Below are 16,214 nucleotides of genomic sequence, written 5' to 3'. Positions count from 1 at the left end.
AGTTGTAGTTTCAAACTGCGAATACGTGCATAGAGTCAGAATTTGCCTCCAAAATATGGCTCAGGCCTCGAAATTGGGATATTTGGGATATTTCGAAAACTGCAAGGAAGTTTGTGCAAAATGTCACTCACTGCCGCTTTCAGGACCTGGCATGTGTTGGGTATAAAAAGTCGTAATTTCAAACAGCAAATACATGCAGAGAGCCAGAATTTGGCTCCAAAATATGGCTCAGGCCTCAAAATTGTGATATTTAGGGTATTTTGAAAATGGCAATGGAGTTTGTGCAAAATGTGACTCAATGCCGCTTTCAGTACTTGGTATATGTTGGGTATAAAAAGTCGTAATTTCAAACAGCAAATACGTGCAGAGAGCCAGAATTTGGCTCCAAAATATGGCTCAGGCCTCGAAATTGGGATGTTTAGGATACTTTGAAAATTGCAGATGGGATTGAGACAAATGTGACCAAATGCCGCTTTCAGTACTTGGCATATGTTGGGTATAAAAAGTCGTAATTTCAAACTGCGAATACGTGCAGAGAGCCAGAATTTCGCTGGAAAATATGGCTCAGGCCTCGAAATTGGGATTTTTGGGAATTTTTGAAAACTGCAGGGGACTTTGTTCAAAATGTGACTCACTGCTGCTTTCTGTACTTGGCATGTGTTGGGTATAAAAAGTAGTATTTTCAAACTACGAATACGTGCAAAGAGCCAGAATTTGGCTCGAAAATATGGCTCATGCCTCGAAATTGGGATGTTTGGGATATTTTGAAAACTGCAGGGGAGATTGGGACAAATGTGACCTAAAGCCGCTTTTGGTACTTGGCATATGTTGGGTATAAAAAGTCGTAATTTCGAACAGCGAATACCTGCAAAGAGCCAGAATTTGGCTCCAAAATATGGCTCAGGCTTCGAAATTGGGATGTTTGGGATATTTTGAAAATTGCAGGGAGGATTGGAACAAATGTGACCAAATGCCGATTTCAGTACTTGGCATATGTTGGGTATAAAAAAGTCGTAATTACAAACTGCGAATACGTGCAGAGATCCAAAATTTGGGTCCAAAATATGGCTCAGGCCTCGAAATTGGGATGATTGGGATATTTTGAAAACTGCAGGGGAGTTTGTGCAAAATGTGAAACACTGACGCTTTCAGTACTTGGCATATGTTGGGTATAAAAAGTCGTAATATCAAACTGCGAATACGTGCAGAGAGCAAGAATTTGGCTCCAAAATATGGCTCTGACCTTGAGATTGGGATGTTTGGAATATTTTGAAATCTGCATGGAGGTTTGGGACAAATGTGACCAAACGCCGGTTTCAGTACTTGGCATATGTTGGGTATAAAAAGTCGTAATTTCAAACAGCAAATACGTGCAGAGAGCCAGAATTTGGCTCCAAAATATGGCTCAGGCCTCGAAATTCGGATGTTTAGGATACTTTGAAAATTGCAGGGGGGATTGAGACAAATGTGACCAAATGCCGCTTTCATTACTTGGCATATGTTGGGTATAAAAAGTCGTAATTTCAAACTGCGAATACGTGCAGAGAGCCAGAATTTGGCTGGAAAATATGGCTCAGGCCTCGAAATTGAGATGTTTGGGATATTTTGAAAACTGCAGGGGACTTTGTGCAAAATGTTACTCACTGCCGCTTTCAGTACTTGGCATATGTTGGGTATAAAAAGGCATATTTTCAAACTACGAATATGTGCAAAGAGCCAGAATTTGGCTCGAAAATATGGCTCAGGCCTCGAAATTGGGATGTTTGGGATATTTTGAAAACTGCAGGGAGGTTTGGGACAAATGTGACCAAACGCCGCTTTCAGTACATGGCATATGTTGGGTATAAAAAATCGTAATTTCAAACTGCGAATACGTGCAGAGAGCCAGAATTTGTCTCCAAAATATGGTTCAGGCCTCGAAATTGGGATATTTGGGATATTTCGAAAACTGCAAGGAAGTTTGTGCAAAATGTCACTCACTGCCGCTTTCAGGACCTGGCATGTGTTGGGTATAAAAAGTCGTAATTTCAAACAGCAAATACATGCAGAGAGCCAGAATTTGGCTCCAAAATATGGCTCAGGCCTCAAAATTGTGATATTTAGGGTATTTTGAAAATGGCAATGGAGTTTGTGCAAAATGTGACTCAATGCCGCTTTCAGTACTTGGTATATGTTGGGTATAAAAAGTCGTAATTTCAAACAGCAAATACGTGCAGAGAGCCAGAATTTGGCTCCAAAATATGGCTCAGGCCTCGAAATTGGGATGTTTAGGATACTTTGAAAATTGCAGATGGGATTGAGACAAATGTGACCAAATGCCGCTTTCAGTACTTGGCATATGTTGGGTATAAAAAGTCGTAATTTCAAACTGCGAATACGTGCAGAGAGCCAGAATTTCGCTGGAAAATATGGCTCAGGCCTCGAAATTGGGATTTTTGGGAATTTTTGAAAACTGCAGGGGACTTTGTGCAAAATGTGACTCACTGCTGCTTTCTGTACTTGGCATGTGTTGGGTATAAAAAGTAGTATTTTCAAACTACGAATACGTGCAAAGAGCCAGAATTTGGCTCGAAAATATGGCTCATGCCTCGAAATTGGGATGTTTGGGATATTTTGAAAACTGCAGGGGAGATTGGGACAAATGTGACCTAAAGCCGCTTTTGGTACTTGGCATATGTTGGGTATAAAAAGTCGTAATTTCGAACAGCGAATACCTGCAGAGAGCCAGAATTTGGCTCCAAAATATGGCTCAGGCTTCGAAATTGGGATGTTTGGGATATTTTGAAAACTGCAGGGGAGTTTGTGCAAAATGTGAAACACTGACGCTTTCAGTACTTGGCATATGTTGGGTATAAAAAGTCGTAATATCAAACTGCGAATACGTGCAGAGAGCAAGAATTTGGCTCCAAAATATGGCTCTGACCTTGAGATTGGGATGTTTGGAATATTTTGAAATCTGCATGGAGGTTTGGGACAAATGTGACCAAACGCCGGTTTCAGTACTTGGCATATGTTGGGTATAAAAAGTCGTAATTTCAAACAGCAAATACGTGCAGAGAGCCAGAATTTGGCTCCAAAATATGGCTCAGGCCTCGAAATTCGGATGTTTAGGATACTTTGAAAATTGCAGGGGGGATTGAGACAAATGTGACCAAATGCCGCTTTCATTACTTGGCATATGTTGGGTATAAAAAGTCGTAATTTCAAACTGCGAATACGTGCAGAGAGCCAGAATTTGGCTGGAAAATATGGCTCAGGCCTCGAAATTGAGATGTTTGGGATATTTTGAAAACTGCAGGGGACTTTGTGCAAAATGTTACTCACTGCCGCTTTCAGTACTTGGCATATGTTGGGTATAAAAAGGCATATTTTCAAACTACGAATATGTGCAAAGAGCCAGAATTTGGCTCGAAAATATGGCTCAGGCCTCGAAATTGGGATGTTTGGGATATTTTGAAAACTGCAGGGAGGTTTGGGACAAATGTGACCAAACGCCGCTTTCAGTACATGGCATATGTTGGGTATAAAAAATCGTAATTTCAAACTGCGAATACGTGCAGAGAGCCAGAATTTGTCTCCAAAATATGGTTCAGGCCTCGAAATTGGGATATTTGGGATATTTCGAAAACTGCAAGGAAGTTTGTGCAAAATGTCACTCACTGCCGCTTTCAGGACCTGGCATGTGTTGGGTATAAAAAGTCGTAATTTCAAACAGCAAATACATGCAGAGAGCCAGAATTTGGCTCCAAAATATGGCTCAGGCCTCAAAATTGTGATATTTAGGGTATTTTGAAAATGGCAATGGAGTTTGTGCAAAATGTGACTCAATGCCGCTTTCAGTACTTGGTATATGTTGGGTATAAAAAGTCGTAATTTCAAACAGCAAATACGTGCAGAGAGCCAGAATTTGGCTCCAAAATATGGCTCAGGCCTCGAAATTGGGATGTTTAGGATACTTTGAAAATTGCAGATGGGATTGAGACAAATGTGACCAAATGCCGCTTTCAGTACTTGGCATATGTTGGGTATAAAAAGTCGTAATTTCAAACTGCGAATACGTGCAGAGAGCCAGAATTTCGCTGGAAAATATGGCTCAGGCCTCGAAATTGGGATTTTTGGGAATTTTTGAAAACTGCAGGGGACTTTGTGCAAAATGTGACTCACTGCTGCTTTCTGTACTTGGCATGTGTTGGGTATAAAAAGTAGTATTTTCAAACTACGAATACGTGCAAAGAGCCAGAATTTGGCTCGAAAATATGGCTCATGCCTCGAAATTGGGATGTTTGGGATATTTTGAAAACTGCAGGGGAGATTGGGACAAATGTGACCTAAAGCCGCTTTTGGTACTTGGCATATGTTGGGTATAAAAAGTCGTAATTTCGAACAGCGAATACCTGCAGAGAGCCAGAATTTGGCTCCAAAATATGGCTCAGGCTTCGAAATTGGGATGTTTGGGATATTTTGAAAATTGCAGGGAGGATTGGAACAAATGTGACCAAATGCCGATTTCAGTACTTGGCATATGTTGGGTATAAAAAAGTCGTAATTACAAACTGCGAATACGTGCAGAGATCCAAAATTTGGCTCCAAAATATGGCTCAGGCCTCGAAATTGGGATGATTGGGATATTTTGAAAACTGCAGGGGAGTTTGTGCAAAATGTGAAACACTGACGCTTTCAGTACTTGGCATATGTTGGGTATAAAAAGTCGTAATATCAAACTGCGAATACGTGCAGAGAGCAAGAATTTGGCTCCAAAATATGGCTCTGACCTTGAGATTGGGATGTTTGGAATATTTTGAAATCTGCATGGAGGTTTGGGACAAATGTGACCAAACGCCGGTTTCAGTACTTGGCATATGTTGGGTATAAAAAGTCGTAATTTCAAACAGCAAATACGTGCAGAGAGCCAGAATTTGGCTCCAAAATATGGCTCAGGCCTCGAAATTCGGATGTTTAGGATACTTTGAAAATTGCAGGGGGGATTGAGACAAATGTGACCAAATGCCGCTTTCATTACTTGGCATATGTTGGGTATAAAAAGTCGTAATTTCAAACTGCGAATACGTGCAGAGAGCCAGAATTTGGCTGGAAAATATGGCTCAGGCCTCGAAATTGAGATGTTTGGGATATTTTGAAAACTGCAGGGGACTTTGTGCAAAATGTTACTCACTGCCGCTTTCAGTACTTGGCATATGTTGGGTATAAAAAGGCATATTTTCAAACTACGAATATGTGCAAAGAGTCAGAATTTGGCTCGAAAATATGGCTCAGGCCTCGAAATTGGGATGTTTGGGATATTTTGAAAACTGCAGGGAGGTTTGGGACAAATGTGACCAAACGCCGCTTTCAGTACATGGCATATGTTGGGTATAAAAAATCGAAATTTCAAACTGCGAATACGTGCAGAGAGCCAGAATTTGTCTCCAAAATATGGTTCAGGCCTCGTAATTGGGATATTTGGGATATTTTGAAAACTGCAGGGGAGTTTGTGCAAAATGTGACTCACTGCCGCTCTCAGTACTTGGCATATGTTGGGTATAAAAAAGTCGTAATTCCAAACTGCGAATACGTGAAGAGAGCTCGAATTTGGCTCCAAAATATGGTTCAGGCCTCGTAATTGGGATATTTGGGATATTTTGAAAACTGCAGGGGAGTTTGTGCAAAATGTGACTCACTGCCGCTCTCAGTACTTGGCATATGTTAGGTATAAAAAAGTCGTAATTCCAAACTGCGAATACGTGCAGAGAGCCAGAATTTGGCTCCAAAATATGGCTCAGGCCTCGAAATTGGGATATTTGGGATATTTCGAAAACTGCAAGGAAGTTTGTTCAAAATGTCACTCACTGCCGCTTTCAGGACTTGGCATGTGTTGGGTATAAAAGTCGTAGTTTCAAACTGCGAATACGTGCATAGAGTCAGAATTTGCCTCCAAAATATGGCTCAGGCCTCGAAATTGGGATGTTTGGGATATTTCGAAAACTGCAAGGAAGTTTGTGCAAAATGTCACTCACTGCCGCTTTCAGGACTTGGCATGTGTTGGGTATAAAAAGTCGTAATTTCAAACAGCAAATACATGCAGAGAGCCAGAACTTGGCTCCAAAATATGGCTCAGGCCTCAAAATTGGGATATTTAGGGTATTTTGAAAATGGCAGGTGAGTTTGTGCAAAATGTGACTCAATGCCGCTTTCAGTACTTGGTATATGTTGGGTATAAAAAGTCGTAATTTCAAACAGCAAATACGTGCAGAGAGCCAGAATTTGACTCCAAAATATGGCTCAGGCCTCGAAATTGGGATGTTTAGGATACTTTGAAAATTGCAGATGGGATTGAGACAAATGTGACCAAATGCCGCTTTCAGTACTTGGCATATGTTTGGTATAAAAAGTCGTAATTTCAAACTGCGAATACGTGCAGAGAGCCAGAATTTCGCTGGAAAATATGGCTCAGGCCTCGAAATTGGGATTTTTGGGAATTTTTGAAAACTGCAGGGGACTTTGTGCAAAATGTGACTCACTGCTGCTTTCAGTACTTGGCATGTGTTGGGTATAAAAAGTAGTATTTTCAAACTACGAATACGTGCAAAGAGCCAGAATTTGGCTCGAAAATATGGCTCATGCCTCGAAATTGGGATGTTTGGGATATTTTGAAAACTGCAGGGGAGATTGGGACAAATGTGACCTAAAGCCGCTTTTGGTACTTGGCATATGTTGGGTATAAAAAGTCGTAATTTCGAACAGCGAATACCTGCAGAGAGCCAGAATTTGGCTCCAAAATATGGCTCAGGCTTCGAAATTGGGATGTTTGGGATATTTTGAAAATTGCAATGAGGATTGGGACAAATGTGACCAAATGCCGATTTCAGTACTTGGCATATGTTGGGTATAAAAAAGTCGTAATTACAAACTGCGAATACGTGCAGAGATCCAAAATTTGGCTCCAAAATATGGCTCAGGCCTCGAAATTGGGATGATTGGGATATTTTGAAAACTGCAGGGGAGTTTGTGCAAAATGTGAAACACTGACGCTTTCAGTACTTGGCATATGTTGGGTATAAAAAGTCGTAATATCAAACTGCGAATACGTGCAGAGAGCAAGAATTTGGCTCCAAAATATGGCTCTGACCTTGAGATTGGGATGTTTGGGATATTTTGAAAACTGCATGGAGGTTTGGGACAAATGTGACCAAACGCCGGTTTCAGTACTTGGCATATGTTGGGTATAAAAAGTCGTAATTTCAAACAGCAAATACGTGCAGAGAGCCAGAATTTGGCTCCAAAATATGGCTCAGGCCTCAAAATTGGGATATTTAGGATATTTTGAAAACTGCAGGGGAGTTTGTGCAAAATGTGACTCACTGCTGCTTTCAGGACTTGGTATGTGTTGGGTATAAAAAGTCGTAATTTCAAACTGCGAATACGTGCATAGAGCCAGAATTAACCTCGAAAATATGGCTCAGGCCTCGAAATTGGGGTGTTTGGATTATTTAGAAAAGTGCATTGGAGTTTGTGCAAAATGTAACTCACTGTCGCTCTCAGTACTTGGCATATGTTGAGTATAAAAAGTCGTAATTTCAAACAGCAAATACGTGCAGAGAGCCAGAATTTGGCTCCAAAATATGGCTCAGGCCTCGAAATTTAGATGTTTGGGATATTTTGAAAACTGCAGGGGGTTTGGGACAAATGTGACCAAACTCCGCTTTCAGTACTTGGCATATGTTGGGTATGAAAAGTCGTAATTTCAAACTGCGAATACGTGCAGAGAGCCAGAATTTGGCTCGAAAATATGGTTCAGGCCTCGAAATTGGGATGTTTGGATTATTTTGAAAACTGCATTGGAGTTTGTGCAAAATGTGAATCACTGCCGCCTTCAGTACTTGGCATATGTTGGATATAAAAAGTCGTAATTTCAAGCAGCAAATACATGCAGAGAGCCAGAACTTGGCTCCAAAATATGGCTCAGGCCTCAAAATTGGGATATTTAGGGTATTTTGAAAATGGCAGGGGAGTTTGTTCAAAATGTGACTCAATGCCGCTTTCAGTACTTGGTATATGTTGGGTATAAAAAGTCGTAATTTCAAACAGCAAATACGTGCAGAGAGCCAGAATTTGGCTCCAAAATATGGCTCAGGCCTCGAAATTGGGATGTTTAGGATACTTTGAAAATTGCAGGGGGGATTGAGACAAAAGTGACCAAATGCCGCTTTCAGTACTTGGCATATGTTGGGTATAAAAAGTCGTAATTTCAAACTGCGAATACGTGCAGAGAGCCAGAATTTGGCTGGAAAATATGGCTCAGGCCTCGAAATTGAGATGTTTGGGATATTTTGAAAACTGCAGGGGACTTTGTGCAAAATGTTACTCACTGCCGCTTTCAGTACTTGGCATATGTTGGGTATAAAAAGGCATATTTTCAAACTACGAATATGTGCAAAGAGCCAGAATTTGGCTCGAAAATATGGCTCAGGCCTCGAAATTGGGATGTTTGGGATATTTTGAAAACTGCTGGGAGGTTTGGGACAAATGTGACCAAACGCCGCTTTCAGTACATGGCATATGTTGGGTATAAAAAATCGTAATTTCAAACTGCGAATACGTGCAGAGAGCCAGAATTTGTCTCCAAAATATGGTTCAGGCCTCGTAATTGGGATATTTGGGATATTTTGAAAACTGCAGGGGAGTTTGTGCAAAATGTGACTCACTGCCGCTCTCAGTACTTGGCATATGTTGGGTATAGAAAAGTCGTAATTCCAAACTGCGAATACGTGCAGAGAGCCCGAATTTGGCTCCAAAATATGGTTCAGGCCTCGTAATTGGGATATTTGGGATATTTTGAAAACTGCAGGGGAGTTTGTGCAAAATGTGACTCACTGCCGCTCTCAGTACTTGGCATATGTTGGGTATAAAAAAGTCGTAATTCCAAACTGCGAATACGTGCAGAGAGCCAGAATTTGGCTCCAAAATATGGCTCAGGCCTCGAAATTGGGATATTTGGGATATTTCGAAAACAGCAAGGAAGTTTGTTCAAAATGTCACTCACTGCCGCTTTCAGGACTTGGCATGTGTTGGGTATAAAAAGTCGTAGTTTCAAACTGCGAATACGTGCATAGAGTCAGAATTTGCCTCCAAAATATGGCTCAGGCCTCGAAATTGGGATATTTGGGATATTTCGAAAACTGCAAGGAAGTTTGTGCAAAATGTCACTCACTGCCGCTTTCAGGACTTGGCATGTGTTGGGTATAAAAAGTCGTAATTTCAAACAGCAAATACATGCAGAGAGCCAGAATTTGGCTCCAAAATATGGCTCAGGCCTCAAAATTGGGATATTTAGGGTATTTTGAAAATGGCAGGGGAGTTTGTGCAAAATGTGACTCAATGCCGCTTTCAGTACTTGGTATATGTTGGGTATAAAAAGTCGTAATTTCAAACAGCAAATACGTGCAGAGAGCCAGAATTTGGCTCCAAAATATGGCTCAAACCTCGAAATTGGGATGTTTAGGATACTTTGAAAATTGCAGATGGGATTGAGACAAATGTGACCAAATGCCGCTTTCAGTACTTGGCATATGTTGGGTATAAAAAGTCGTAATTTCAAACTGCGAATACGTGCAGAGAGCCAGAATTTCGCTGGAAAATATGGCTCAGGCCTCGAAATTGGGATTTTTGGGAATTTTTGAAAACTGCAGGGGACTATGTGCAAAATGTGACTCACTGCTGCTTTCAGTACTTGGCATGTGTTGGGTATAAAAAGCAGTATTTTCAAACTACGAATACGTGCAAAGAGCCAGAATTTGGCTCGAAAATATGGCTCATGCCTCGAAATTGGGATGTTTGGGATATTTTGAAAACTGCAGGGGAGATTGGGACAAATGTGACCTAAAGCCGCTTTTGGTACTTGGCATATGTTGGGTATAAAAAGTCGTAATTTCGAACAGCGAATACCTGCAGAGAGCCAGAATTTGGCTCCAAAGTATGGCTCAGGCTTCGAAATTGGGTTGTTTGGGATATGTTGAAAATTGCAGGGAGGATTGGGACAAATGTGACCAAATGCCGATTTCAGTACTTGGCATATGTTGGGTATAAAAAAGTCGTAATTACAAACTGCGAATACGTGCAGAGATCCAAAATTTGGCTCCAAAATATGGCTCAGGCCTCGAAATTTGGACGATTGGGATATTTAGAAAACTGCAGGGGAGTTTGTGCAAAATGTGAAACACTGACGCTTTCAGTTCTTGGCATATGTTGGGTATAAAAAGTCGTAATATCAAACTGCGAATACGTGCAGAGAGCAAGAATTTGGCTCCAAAATATGGCTCTGACCTCGAGATTGGGATGTTTGGGATATTTTGAAAACTGCATGGAGGTTTGGGACAAATGTGACCAAACGCCGGTTTCAGTACTTGGCATATGTTGGGTATAAAAAGTCGTAATTTCAAACAGCAAATACGTGCAGAGAGCCAGAATTTGGCTCCAAAATATGGCTCAGGCCTCAAAATTGGGATATTTAGGATATTTTGAAAACTGCAGGGGAGTTTGTGCAAAATGTGTCTCACTGCCGCTTTCAGGACTTGGTATGTGTTGGGTATAAAAAGTCGTAATTTCAAACTGCGAATACGTGCATAGAGCCAGAAATAGCCTCGAAAATATGGCTCAGGCCTCGAAATTGGAGAGTTTGGATTATTTTGAAAACTGCATTGGAGTTTGTGCAAAATGTAACTCACTGTCGCTGCCAGTACTTGGCATATGTTGAGTATAAAAAGTCGTAATTTCAAACAGCAAATACGTGCAGAGAGCCAGAATTTGGCTCCAAAATATGGCTCAGGCCTCAGGCCTCAAAATTGGGATATTTAGGATATTTTGAAAACTGCAGGGGAGTTTGTGCAAAATGTGACTCAATGCCGCTCTCAGTACTTGGCATATGTTGGGTATAAAAAGTCGTAATTTCAAACAGCGAATACGTGCAGAGAGCCAGAATTTGGCTCCAAAATATGGTTCAGGCCTCGAAATTGGGATGTTTGGGATATTTTGAAAATTCCAGGGGGGATTGGGACCAATGTGACCAAATGCCGATTTCAGTACTTGGCATATGTTGGGTATAAAAAAGTCGTAATTACAAACTGCGAATACGTGCAGAGATCCAAAATTTGGCTCCAAAATATGGCTCAGGCCTCGAAATTGGGATGATTGGGATATTTTGAAAACTGCAGGGGAGTTTGTGCAAAATGTGAAACACTGACGCTTTCAGTACTTGGCATATGTTGGGTATAAAAAGTCGTAATATCAAACTGCGAATACGTGCAGAGAGCAAGAATTTGGCTCCAAAACATGGCTCTGACCTCGAGATTGGGATGTTTGGGATATTTTGAAAACTGCATGGAGGTTTGGGACAAATGTGACCAAACGCCGGTTTCAGTACTTGGCATATGTTGGGTATAAAAAGTCGTAATTTCAAACAGCAAATACGTGCAGAGAGCCAGAATTTGGCTCCAAAATATGGCTCAGGCCTCAAAATTGGGATATTTAGGATATTTTGAAAACTGCAGGGGAGTTTGTGCAAAATGTGACTCACTGCCGCTTTCAGGACTTGGTATGTGTTGGGTATAAAAAGTCGTAATTTCAAACTGCGAATACGTGCATAGAGCCAGAATTTGCCTCGAAAATATGGCTCAGGCCTCGAAATTGGGGTGTTTGGATTATTTTGAAAACAGCATTGGAGTTTGTGCAAAATGTAACTCACTGTCGCTCCCAGTACTTGGCATATGTTGAGTATAAAAAGTCGAAATTTCAAACAGCAAATACGTGCAGAGAGCCAGAATTTGGCTACAAAATATGGCTCAGGCCTCGAAATTGGGATGTTTGGGATATTTTGAAAGTTTCAGGGGGGATTGGGACAAATGTGACGAAACGCCGCTTTCAAAACTTGGCATAGGTTGGCTATAAAAAGTCGTAATTTCAAACTGCGAATACGTGCAGAGAGCCAGAATTTCGCTGGAAAATATGGCTCAGGCCTCGAAATTGGGATGTTTGGGATTTTTTGAAAACTGCAGGGGACTTTGTGCAAAATGTGACTCACTGCCGCTTTCAGTACTTGGCATATGTTGGGTATAAGAAAGTCGCAATTCCAAGCTGCAAATACGTGCAGAGAGCCAGAATTGGTCTCCAAAATATGGCTCAGGCCTCGAAATTGGGATATTTGGGATATTTTGAAAACTGCAGGGGAGTTTGTGCAAAATGTGACTCAATGCCGCTCTCAGTACTTGGCATATGTTGGGTATAAAAAGTCGTAATTTCAAACAGCGAATACGTGCAGAGAGCCAGAATTTGGCTCCAAAATATGGTTCAGGCCTCGAAATTGGGTTGTTTGGGATATTTTGAAAATTGCAGGCGGAATTGGGACCAATGTGACCGAACGCCGCGTTCAGTACTTGGCATATGTTGGGTATAAAAAGTCGTAATTTCAAACTGCGAATACGTGCCGAGAGCCAAAATTTGGCTCCAAAATATGGCTCAGGCCTCGAAATCGGGATTTTTGGGAAATTTTGAAAACTGCATTGGAGTTTGTGCAAAATGTGACTCACTGCCGCTTTCAGTACTTGGCATATGTTGGGTATAAAAAATCGTAATTTCAAAAAAACGAATACGTGCAGAGAGCCAGAATTTTGCTCCAAAATATGGCTCAGGCCTCGAAATTGGGATCTTTATGATATTTTGAAAATTGCAGGGGGGATTGGGACAAATGTGACCAAACGCCGCTTTCAGTACTTGGCATATGTTGGGTATAAAAATTCGTAATTTCAAACTGCGAATACGTGCAGAGAGCCAGAATTTGGCTGGAAAATATGGCTCAGGCCTCGAAATTGGGATGTTTGGGATATTTTGAAAACTGCAGGGGACTTTGTGCAAAATGTGATTCACTGCCGCTTTCAGTACTTTGCATATGTTGGGTATAAAAAGTCGTAATTTCAAACTGCGAATACGTGCAGAGAGCCAGAATTTGGGCAGAAAATATGGCTCATGCCTCGAAATTGGGATGTTTGGGATATTTTGAAAACTGCAGGGGAGATTGGGACAAATGTGACCTAAAGCCGCTTTTGGTACTTGGCATATGTTGGGTATAAAAAGTCGTAATTTCGAACAGCGAATACCTGCAGAGAGCCAGAATTTGGCTCCAAAGTATGGCTCAGGCTTCGAAATTGGGATGTTTGGGATATGTTGAAAATTGCAGGGAGGATTGGGACAAATGTGACCAAATGCCGATTTCAGTACTTGGCATATGTTGGGTATAAAAAAGTCGTAATTACAAACTGCGAATACGTGCAGAGATCCAAAATTTGGCTCCAAAATATGGCTCAGGCCTCGAAATTTGGACGATTGGGATATTTAGAAAACTGCAGGGGAGTTTGTGCAAAATGTGAAACACTGACACTTTCAGTTCTTGGCATATGTTGGGTATAAAAAGTCGTAATATCAAACTGCGAATACGTGCAGAGAGCAAGAATTTGGCTCCAAAATATGGCTCTGACCTCGAGATTGGGATGTTTGGGATATTTTGAAAACTGCATGGAGGTTTGGGACAAATGTGACCAAACGCCGGTTTCAGTACTTGGCATATGTTGGGTATAAAAAGTCGTAATTTCAAACAGCAAATACGTGCAGAGAGCCAGAATTTGGCTCCAAAATATGGCTCAGGCCTCAAAATTGGGATATTTAGGATATTTTGAAAACTGCAGGGGAGTTTGTGCAAAATGTGTCTCACTGCCGCTTTCAGGACTTGGTATGTGTTGGGTATAAAAAGTCGTAATTTCAAACTGCGAATACGTGCATAGAGCCAGAAATAGCCTCGAAAATATGGCTCAGGCCTCGAAATTGGAGTGTTTGGATTATTTTGAAAACTGCATTGGAGTTTGTGCAAAATGTAACTCACTGTCGCTGCCAGTACTTGGCATATGTTGAGTATAAAAAGTCGTAATTTCAAACAGCAAATACGTGCAGAGAGCCAGAATTTGGCTCCAAAATATGGCTCAGGCCTCAGGCCTCAAAATTGGGATATTTAGGATATTTTGAAAACTGCAGGGGAGTTTGTGCAAAATGTGACTCAATGCCGCTCTCAGTACTTGGCATATGTTGGGTATAAAAAGTCGTAATTTCAAACAGCGAATACGTGCAGAGAGCCAGAATTTGGCTCCAAAATATGGTTCAGGCCTCGAAATTGGGATGTTTGGGATATTTTGAAAATTCCAGGGGGGATTGGGACCAATGTGACCAAATGCCGATTTCAGTACTTGGCATATGTTGGGTATAAAAAAGTCGTAATTACAAACTGCGAATACGTGCAGAGATCCAAAATTTGGCTCCAAAATATGGCTCAGGCCTCGAAATTGGGATGATTGGGATATTTTGAAAACTGCAGGGGAGTTTGTGCAAAATGTGAAACACTGACGCTTTCAGTACTTGGCATATGTTGGGTATAAAAAGTCGTAATATCAAACTGCGAATACGTGCAGAGAGCAAGAATTTGGCTCCAAAACATGGCTCTGACCTCGAGATTGGGATGTTTGGGATATTTTGAAAACTGCATGGAGGTTTGGGACAAATGTGACCAAACGCCGGTTTCAGTACTTGGCATATGTTGGGTATAAAAAGTCGTAATTTCAAACAGCAAATACGTGCAGAGAGCCAGAATTTGGCTCCAAAATATGGCTCAGGCCTCAAAATTGGGATATTTAGGATATTTTGAAAACTGCAGGGGAGTTTGTGCAAAATGTGACTCACTGCCGCTTTCAGGACTTGGTATGTGTTGGGTATAAAAAGTCGTAATTTCAAACTGCGAATACGTGCATAGAGCCAGAATTTGCCTCGAAAATATGGCTCAGGCCTCGAAATTGGGGTGTTTGGATTATTTTGAAAACAGCATTGGAGTTTGTGCAAAATGTAACTCACTGTCGCTCCCAGTACTTGGCATATGTTGAGTATAAAAAGTCGAAATTTCAAACAGCAAATACGTGCAGAGAGCCAGAATTTGGCTACAAAATATGGCTCAGGCCTCGAAATTGGGATGTTTGGGATATTTTGAAAGTTTCAGGGGGGATTGGGACAAATGTGACGAAACGCCGCTTTCAAAACTTGGCATAGGTTGGCTATAAAAAGTCGTAATTTCAAACTGCGAATACGTGCAGAGAGCCAGAATTTCGCTGGAAAATATGGCTCAGGCCTCGAAATTGGGATGTTTGGGATTTTTTGAAAACTGCAGGGGACTTTGTGCAAAATGTGACTCACTGCCGCTTTCAGTACTTGGCATATGTTGGGTATAAGAAAGTCGCAATTCCAAGCTGCAAATACGTGCAGAGAGCCAGAATTGGTCTCCAAAATATGGCTCAGGCCTCGAAATTGGGATATTTGGGATATTTTGAAAACTGCAGGGGAGTTTGTGCAAAATGTGACTCAATGCCGCTCTCAGTACTTGGCATATGTTGGGTATAAAAAGTCGTAATTTCAAACAGCGAATACGTGCAGAGAGCCAGAATTTGGCTCCAAAATATGGTTCAGGCCTCGAAATTGGGATGTTTGGGATATTTTGAAAATTGCAGGCGGAATTGGGACCAATGTGACCGAACGCCGCTTTCAGTACTTGGCATATGTTGGGTATAAAAAGTCGTAATTTCAAACTGCGAATACGTGCCGAGAGCCAAAATTTGGCTCCAAAATATGGCTCAGGCCTCGAAATCGGGATTTTTGGGAAATTTTGAAAACTGCATTGGAGTTTGTGCAAAATGTGACTCACTGCCGCTTTCAGTACTTGGCATATGTTGGGTATAAAAAATCGTAATTTCAAAAAAACGAATACGTGCAGAGAGCCAGAATTTTGCTCCAAAATATGGCTCAGGCCTCGAAATTGGGATCTTTATGATATTTTGAAAATTGCAGGGGGGATTGGGACAAATGTGACCAAACGCCGCTTTCAGTACTTGGCATATGTTGGGTATAAAAATTCGTAATTTCAAACTGCGAATACGTGCAGAGAGCCAGAATTTGGCTGGAAAATATGGCTCAGGCCTCGAAATTGGGATGTTTGGGATATTTTGAAAACTGCAGGGGACTTTGTGCAAAATGTGATTCACTGCCGCTTTCAGTACTTTCCATATGTTGGGTATAAAAAGTCGTAATTTCAAACAGCGAATACGTGCAGAGAGCCAGAATTTGGCTCGAAAATATGG

This window comes from Procambarus clarkii, chromosome 73 (assembly GCF_040958095.1).
Source record: "Procambarus clarkii isolate CNS0578487 chromosome 73, FALCON_Pclarkii_2.0, whole genome shotgun sequence".
Lineage (NCBI taxonomy): Eukaryota > Metazoa > Arthropoda > Malacostraca > Decapoda > Cambaridae > Procambarus > Procambarus clarkii.
Note: the sequence above shows the minus strand (reverse complement) of the source record.